Source organism: Papaver somniferum, unplaced genomic scaffold, assembly GCF_003573695.1.
Source record: "Papaver somniferum cultivar HN1 unplaced genomic scaffold, ASM357369v1 unplaced-scaffold_81, whole genome shotgun sequence".
Lineage (NCBI taxonomy): Eukaryota > Viridiplantae > Streptophyta > Magnoliopsida > Ranunculales > Papaveraceae > Papaver > Papaver somniferum.
The window spans coordinates 269,823-279,404 of NW_020651082.1; positions in this window are offsets into that span (position 1 = coordinate 269,823).

The window sequence follows — 9,582 nt, forward strand, 5'->3', positions numbered from 1 at the left end:
TGAACTGATCAATGAGATTAGTGAAAAAAAGAAGTTTGGGAATGTTGGCCTCAAACTTGACATTGCCCAAGCTTTTGATACAGTCAGTTGGGAATTTGTGGTTGAAGTGTTTCGTAGATATGGTTTTTCTGAAAACTAGTGTAAGTGGCTTCTCAATATTCTTCATTCGGCCAGGATCTCTATTATGATTAATGGATGTCCTGAAGGATATTTCAGTATTAGTAGAGGTTTGCGCCAAGGTGATCCTTTATAACCATTGATTTTTGTGCTTATTGAAGATGTTTTAAGCCGCAATCTCTCGAAATTATTTAAGGATAGACGTATGCATCATATGGTGAATAAGAAGGGCGTTGCACCAACTCACCTCCTTTTCGCGGATGATATCCTTGTTTTTTGTAAAGGAAATTTACATAGCTTAAGAAATTTGAAGGATATGCTTGGCATGTATCAGCTGGCGTCTGGTCAATATGTTAGTTATGCCAAAATCAAATTTACGTTGGAGGTGACAGAATTTCCCGTGCCATTGCTATTGCAAATTTCATGGGTATGGAAAGAGCTTCTTTCCCGGATAAATATCTGGGATTCAACTAAAACCTGACATTGTTCGGAATATCCATGTCAGGAAAGTGGTGGAGAAGGTTATGGACAAATTGGATGGTTGGAAAGGTAAGCTTTTATCCTTTCAAGCTCATTTGGTTTTGATTAAATCAGTGATTTCTAGCTACATGCTTCATTCTATGTCTGTTTACAAATGGCCGTGTACAATGATCAAGCAAGTTGAGAGGGCTATTAGAAATTTCTTATGGTCTGGTGATGCTGAGAAACGTAAGTATTTTATAGTTCTATTTGATGATTTGTGATGTTCGAAACGTGAAGGTGGCCTTGGCCTCAAAAAACTGTTGGATGTCAACAGAGGTATGCTCATGAAGTTATGGATTTCTATACGTGATTAGGAGAAGACTTGGGGAAATTTTTTGAAGGCCAAATACTTCAAGCTTAATGGAAGATTGATTGATTAGAAATTAGGTTCTTCGGTCTTTCCAGGAATCCATTTGGTTTACAACTTTTTGCAAAAGCATACTCGCTCAATTATAGGCAATGGTGCTAATACTTCCTTATTATTCGATAATTGGTGCGGTGATTTTTTTATTGCTTCGAAGCTTGGTATTTCTTCCAAAGGCCTAATGACTTTAAGGCCAAGGTGTGTGATATTATTGTGGATGGTGCTTGGGCCATTCCGCTGAAGACAAGGGAGCTGATGTTACGTTGCAATATTGATTTGGATAGTTTGCCCATTATTTCTGGTGGTGAAGATTATAAGATTTGGGATCTTGATAGCAAGGGAGTTTTTCAGTAAAGTCTGCCAAGGCTGCAATCAAAGCTTCTGTGGAGATTGCACCTGCAGCGGTGATTTTTTCTAGGCAAGTTGTGCACCAAACTTTGAGTGTGAAATACTGGAAAGTTTGGAAGAAGCAATGTTGTGCTACTGAAGATAATATAATTAAGAATACTGGAAGAGAGATGCCTTCAATGTGTCGATTATGCAGGGTCAGCTGTGAAGATGTCAGCCATATCAATTGGCATTGCAGAATTGCTAAAAAGACTTGGGCTTGGGCGGCTGGAATTTTCAATCTGCAGGAAAATGACGATCTTGTAGCTTCTTACAAGGCTGCAAAGGGACGCAGTAGAATGGTGAAGGACTTGTGGCTTGTTGCTAATGCAATAGTTACAGAATTATGGAGAATACGCAACAAGGATTATTTTGATAATATGCGTGTTCGATGGCTTGGCTTTAAAGGGAGAGTCTATCAGGTAATCCGTGATAACTCAATTAGAATGAAGGGACATATGTTTAATACTTTGGAGGATTTTCATATTTTGGATTTTTTTTAGGGTTAAGCATAGATCATGCAAGACTTCTATTCCGCTTGAATTGAGCTGGTCACCACCTAACTCATGTGAGATCATCATTTGTTGTGATGGTGCTTCCCGTGGTAATCCTGGCCAAGCTGGTTCTGGTATTATTTTTCGTGACTCCAATTCAGCTATGCTTGGTGTTCTCTGTGTTGGTCTTGGCTGGCAAACAAATTTCTATGCAGAAGTGTGTGCGGTTATATATGGTGCAATGGTTGCGAAGCAGTGGAATATTGTAAATCTTTGTATTAGGTCTGACTCTATGAATTGCATTCTGGCACTTCAGAAGGATGAATTACCGTGGCAATTGATGCAGAGATGGAAGATGGCAAAGAAGTTTTATTCCAGTATACGCTATATTCATAGTTATAGAGAAGTCAATTTTTCAGCTGACACTTCGGCAAAGCAAGCATGTTTGTTGGATGAAGATGTCTATGAGTTGCATGAGGGTAAGACAGTTTTCATTCATTCTGTTGAATATCCTGGAGAGGTTTACTTTCGTTTCACATAGGCTTTTTTAGTGTGTAGCCTTGCGGCTAGGAATTAATATAACCTGACTCTGTACAGTTCCGCTTTTTTACTTTTATTGATATTTTTGACCGAGTAAAAAAAAATCATTGCGCATTACGAAGGTTATTGGATTAAAGCCACTGTTACACAAACATTGTGTATCAGCCAGAGCGGGATGGCAGAACGAGTGGTGCACAATCATTGTGGATTAGCCAGAGAGGGATGGGGGAACAAGTAGTGCACGATCATTGCACACAATAATTGCGATGAACAGTGAAACGCAATCATTGCAGGGAGTTGGTGAGTGATTTTCCTCCCCTTTCCATACTTGTAGAAATTCCATTAAAGACATATATAGGGAGGGGTAATGGGTTGAAGGTGCATATGCAGACTATATACCATGTAAGCTTCTTAGCTTAGCCGGAAGAGTATAAATGATTTTTAAGGCTCATTTATAGTTTCACAGCCTTTCAAAGAGGGAATTTGATGCATATGAATCATTATGCCATGTCGCGGACCCGATGATGCATGATCATTGTGCATCTTTAACGAAATGGCCTACGGACCAGGCCATTACCATCTTTGTCGGGCTACGGCCTTGCAAACGAGTTGGAATAAGTGTCTGTCCCTTGGAGGATGAACTACGGTTTGTGCTTGATCCTTTTAGAGTAGGGAAGGGTACGTAGGCATCCGCAATGAGTTGCAGCATTGCCGGTCCAGCATTTTGTCGCTCATATCATCTAATTGTGAGATGATTGTGACATTTTGGCCTCTCATATAATCAAGCTCGGCGTAAGAGATGATTTTGGCCAAACTTGATGAGGCAAGTTGCATTCCATTCACTGGATTCTCATACTTCCTATCAAGGCGTTCGACATAGGCTAAAAACCCGAGTGTCGTAATTTAGCTCAAGAGGAGTCCATTTCGATGAGAAATGGACAAATATCAAGACATGTTGATCTATATAAATCCACATGGTCACCACAATTTATCCAAATTCCATCGTTTAGGGCCTCAAATGGACGTTTTTGCCGTTTTAGGAAAGTTTTTTGTTTGCTTAATAAAACCCTTCGTAGAACAAGGGTAAGTTGGAACGGTGCAGAAGCTAAGTTAGATGCATCATGCTCCAAGAGCATGCTTTCAAAGGCAAATGGACATGCATTTGCCTAGCTTTAAATGCCCGGATCGTAGATTCATCATGGAACACCGGGGAAGTTATGGTCTGCGGTGGAACGAGCCAAAGGCGTAATTTTTCCGGTATGTCACAGTTGGCATCAGAGCAAGTTCCGAAAAAACTCTAGGGACTTGTGCGGAGTGGACTCATTGGAGAGTATTTCCTTTAATGGAAAACTTAAAGTTGAAGAGTGGGCCAACTTTTGCGCGGAAAGAGTTTGTAACTGCTTTGTCAGTTACTGTGCGAATCGAGTTGATCTTGTACAAGTAATGTGAGTTTTCCTGGCCTAAGTGGCACAACACTTACAAGTGGATATCAGGAAGACCGTCTGGGACGGTGGGTAGACAATGGGACTGATCATCCCCACACATTGGAAACTGGCCAATGGTGTCCGTTGTCAGGCCCGGCTAGCATCCCACTTACGAGTGGAAACCTGGATGACCGTCAGGGACGGTGGGAAACTGGAAGTTATTCCACACAGTACTGTGTTAAAATATTTTCATTACGATGACATCTTCAACCTTGTGAACTTTAGGGATTCTTGGGTGGTGGTATGAGACGTCATTCAGGATATCTGGTCGATATATCCTCTTGGCACTGGCCAATTGCGATTCTTGGTATTGTTGTGGACATTTTTGGATGTATGGGAAGGTGGTATGGGACATGTGCTCAGAAGGTATAATTTTTTGTTCATGACGACTTGAAGAACCCGTGATTCTAAGCATCTGGTATGGGACTTTTGGTCAAGAAATCCAAACCGAAGATATTGTCCACAATAGTTTTGGTTTTGAATTTCGGTGACGAAATTCTATGAAGGGGTGTAGAGTGTAACAACCCGGGTTTTTAGCATGGTGCACGCTAAAAGATGCGCCATTGCTAGAGATGAAGCTTCATTCAAAGATTCTTTGCATAGTGAGATGCGTTTGGATAAGGGCCAACGTTTTGTGCCAAGGAAGGCATATTGGCAAAAGTCCAATGTTGCATCATCATGATGCATTAGGCCAGTTGGGTATGTGGCCTTAAGCTTGCAGCGCAATCATTGCACATTACGAAGGTTATTGGCTTAAAGTCAATGTTTCACAAACATTGTACATCATCCAGAGAAGGCTGGCAGAATGAGTGGTGCACAATCATTGTGCATCAGCCAGAGAGGGATGGCGGAACAAGTAGTGCACAATCATTGCGATGAACAGTGAAACGCAATCATTGCGGGGAGTTGGTGAGTGATTTTTCCTCACGTTTCCATACTTGTAGAAATTCCATTAAGACATATATAGGGAGGGGTGGTGAGTTGGAGGTGCATATGCGGACTATGTACCACGTAAGCTTCATAGCTTAGCTGGAAGAGTATAAATGATTTCTAGGGCTCATTTATAGTTGCATAGCCTTTCGAAGAGGGCATTTGATGCTTAGGCATCAATATGCCATGTTGTGGACCCGATGATGCATGATCATTGTGCATCTTTGACGAAATGGCCTACGGACCAGGATGTTACCATCTTTGTCGGGTTACGGCCTTGCAAACGAGTTGGAATAAGTTTTTGTCCCTTGGAGTATGAACTACGGTATATTCTTGATCCCTTTAGAGTAGGGAAGGGTACGTAGGAAACCGCAATGAGTTGCAGCATTGTCGGTCCAGCATTTTGTCGCTTATATCATCTAATTTTGAGATGATTGCGACATTCTGGCCTCTCATACAATCTGTCTCTATGTAAGAGATGATTGTGGCCAAACTTGATGAGGCAAGTTGTATTCCATTCATTGGATGCTCATACTTCCTATCAAGGCGTTCGACATAGGCTAAAAACCCGAGTGTCGTAATTTGGCTCAATAGGAGTCCATTTCGATGGGAAATGGCCCAAATATCAAGATATGTTGATCTACAAATCCACATGGTCACCACAATTTATCCAAATCCATCGTTTAGGGCCTCAAATGGCCGTTTTTTATGTTTTAAGAAATTTTTTTGTTTACTTAATAAAACCCTTCACAAAACAATGGTAAGTTGGAACGGTGCGGAAGCTAAGTTAGTTGCATCATGATCCAAGAGCATGCTTTCAAAGGATAATAGACGTGCATTTTCTTATCTTTAAAGGCTCGGATCGTAGCTTCATTATGGCGCAGAGGGGAAGTTATGGCCTGCGGTGGAACGCGCCAAAGGCGTAATTTTCCGGTTCGTCACAGTTGGTATCAGAGCATTTTCCGAGAAAACTCTAGGGACTTGTGCGGAGTGGACTCATTGGAGAGTATTTCCTTAAATGGAAAACTTAAAGTTGGAGAGTAGGCCAACTTTTGCGCGGAAAGAGTTTGTAACTGCTTTGTCAGTTACTTTGCGAATCGAGTTGAGCTTGTTCAAGTACTGTGAGTTTTCCTGGCCTAAGTGGCACACCACTTACGAATAGATATCCGGAAGACCGTCTGGGACGGTGGGCAGACAATGGGACTGATCATCCCCACACATTTGAAACTGGCCAATGGTGTGCGTTGTCATGCCCGGCTTGCATCCCACTTATGAGTGGCAACCTGGATGACCGTCAAGGACGGTGGGAAACTAGAAGCTATTCCACACAGTACCCTGTTAAAATCTTGTCATTACAATGACATATTCAACCTTGTGAACTTTAGGTATTCTTGGGTGGTGGTATGGGACGCCATTCAGGATACCTTGTCGAGATATCCTCTTGGCACTGGCCAATTGCGATTCTTGGTATTGTTTTGGACACTTTTGGATGCCTGGGCAGGTGGTATGGGACATGTGCTCAGAAGGTCTAAATTTTTGTTCATGACGACTTAAAGAAACCCATGATTTCAAAGCATCGGGTATGGTACTTTTGCTCAGGAAATCCAAACCGAAGAGATTGTCCACAATAGTTTTGGTTTGGAATTTCGGGAAAATTCTGTGAAGGGGTGAAGAGTGTAACATCCCGTGTTTTTAGCATGGCGTATGCTAAAAGATGCGCCATTGCTCGAGATGAAGCTTCATCCAAATCTTCTTTGCATAGTGAAATGCGTTTGGCCAAGGGACAACGTTTGGTGCCAAGTATGGCAAATCGCGAAGGCAATTGGAAAAAGTCCAATGTTGCACCATCATGATGCATTAGGCCAGTTGGGTAGGTGGCCTTGAGCTTGCAGCGTAATCATTGTGCATTACGAAGGTTATTGGCTTAATTTCCAATGTTGCACAAACATTGTGCATCATCCAGAGAAGGCTGGCAGAAGGAGTGGTGCACAATCATTGTGCATCAGCCAGAGAGGGATGGCGAATAAGGTAATGCACAATCATTGCACGCAATCGTTGTGATGAAAAATGAAAAGAAATCATTGTGGGGATTTGGTGAGTGATTTTTCCTCCCCTTTCCATACTTGTAGAAATTCCATTAAGACATATATAGGAAGGGGTGGTGAGTTAAAGGTGCTTATGCGGACTATGTACCAAGTAAGCTTCATAGCTTAGCCGGAAGAGTATAAATTATTTCTAAGGCTCATTTATAGTTGTGTATCCTTTCGAAGAGGGAATTTGATGCTTAAGCATCATTATGCCATGTCGCGGACCCGATGATGCATGATCATTGTGCATATTTGACGAAATGGCTTACGGACTAGGACATTACCATCTTTGACGGGATATGGCCTTGCAAACGAGTTGGAATAAGTTTCTGTCCCTTGGAGGATGAACTACGATCTGTGCTTGATACCTTTTGAGTAAGGAAGGGTACGTAGGCGGCCGCAATGAGTTGATGAGGCATTCTGGCCTCTCATATAATATGGATCGACGTAAGAGATGATTGTGGACAAACTTGATGAGGCAAGTTGCATTCTATTCACTGGATGCTCATAGTTCATATCATGGCGTTCGACATAAGCAAAAAACCCGAGTGTCGTAATTTGGCTCAAGAGGAGTCCATTTCGATGGGAAACGGCCCAAAGATCAAGACATGTTGATCTATAAATCCACATGATCACCACAATTTAGCCAAATTCCATCATTTAGGGCCTCAAATGGTCGTTTTTGTCGTCTTAGGAAAGTTTTTTGTTTACTTAATAAAACCCTTCGCAGAACAAGGGTAAGTTGGAACGGTGCGGAAGCTAAGTTAGATGCATCATGATCCTAGAGCATGCTTTCAAAGGAAAATAGACGTGAATTTGCCTAGCTTTAAAGGCCCGGATCGTAGCTTCATCATGGCGCACCGGGGAAGTTATGGCCTGCGGTGGAACGCGCCAAAGGCGTAATTTTCCGGTCTGTCACAGTATCGGTCTAGCTTCACAATCCCAATGAAGTCTTTAAGTCGTTAACCCGAATTTAAAGAAGAAACTCAAGAATTAATGGAGATCGACTCTATCGAGGGCACAAGTATCACACAAGAAAGGTGTGTGGGGATTATGTTTTGCTCGAGCTAGATGTCTCCTATTTATAGCCTTTCAAATCAGGGTTTTTACTTAAGAATTAAGCAAACACTATTGACCGTTAGATGAAACCTGATTTATATCCAAGCTAATATTTCTCAACCGTTAGATCGAAACACAAAGCTTGTCAAACACACTTGTAGACGTTTTCCAGGTTCGTGAAAACCGACCCAAACGTACACGTAAATAGTGGTTCAACGTAGTAACCAAAAGGAAACCATATGAGGTTCTTATATTGACCTGGTTCCTCATTCATCATAACTAGTTCACTTGATTCAAACGAACTAGTTATACACTCATTCAATCGCTATGAGATCTTATGTAACTACACAAGATATAATTGAACTCTAGATGATTTAGATTCGATTGAATCGGCTCGATGAACATTATAGCCAAGGTTTGCATTAAGCATTCCTTATTAATTTAATTTTTATGTTCAGAGCATATCTTTAGATAACAACCACTTAATTTTACAAACAAGTTCGCGGACTTAAGAATTCGGTTTGAGTTTTCCAAACTCATCATAAAATCTCGGGAAGAGAAGTTCCTCCAGTTCGCGGACTGGGTTCGCGGACTGAGTTCACGGACTCAACAACAAACCTGTTATATTGGAAATCCCAACAGAAATTCTCGGTTCAAGAACTTCCTTAAGTTCGCGGACTTTGTTTGTGGACTGGGTTCGCGGACTTGACAAGCCAATTCCACAATACTACCAAATATACTTGCTCAACAAAGTTCAAACAACTTCGGGTCAAGGGTCATGTAATCTTAATCTCATTTCAATCATTAAGACTTTCTCAGAGAATGCTATCCCAACCGTTATTCACAGATCGTCTTCACGTCAGAGCAATTCTCAACTTAGTGATTGAAAGATGAAGATAAACTTGGTCAAACCAAAAATCTTTACCAACGCATGTATTTCGAGAAATAGATAAGCATTGAATACGCAGCTCGAAATATCAAATGTGTTTGATATAGTCTTTATAGCTGTTGATGGTGGTTTTTAGACAAAGGGTAAAATTGTAAAACCATACGTATAGCATGACGTCACCGGTGACAACGAACACATTTATTAGAGCATTCAATGCACATATGTAAAAATTACCAGGGTTTCTTTTTTCAAAATGCTAAATTAGGGTTTCGACGCCCAAAACCCTAAGTCTATGCAAGCTGCACAACCGTTGCGCACCATGGAAATCATGCCAAAACCAATCCGCACAATCGTTGCGCACCTGCCAACCATACCTAAGTGGCGCTTGCAAACCTAGCATGCTATGCCGTTCAAACCTAGGGCCAAGCCTCCACACATGCCAAAGTGGCGCTTGCAAACCTAGCATGCCATGTCGTGCAAACCTAGGGCCAAGCCTCCACACATGCTATTGGCACATGCCAAAATGGCGATTGCAAACCTAGCATGCCATGTCGTGCAAACCTAGGGCCAAGCCGCCACACATGCAAAAGTGGCGCTTGCAAACCTAGCATGCCATGCCGTGCAAACCTGGGCCAAGCCGCCACACATGCCATTGGCACATGCCAAAGTGGCGCTTGCAAACCTAGCATGCCATGCCATGCAAACCTAG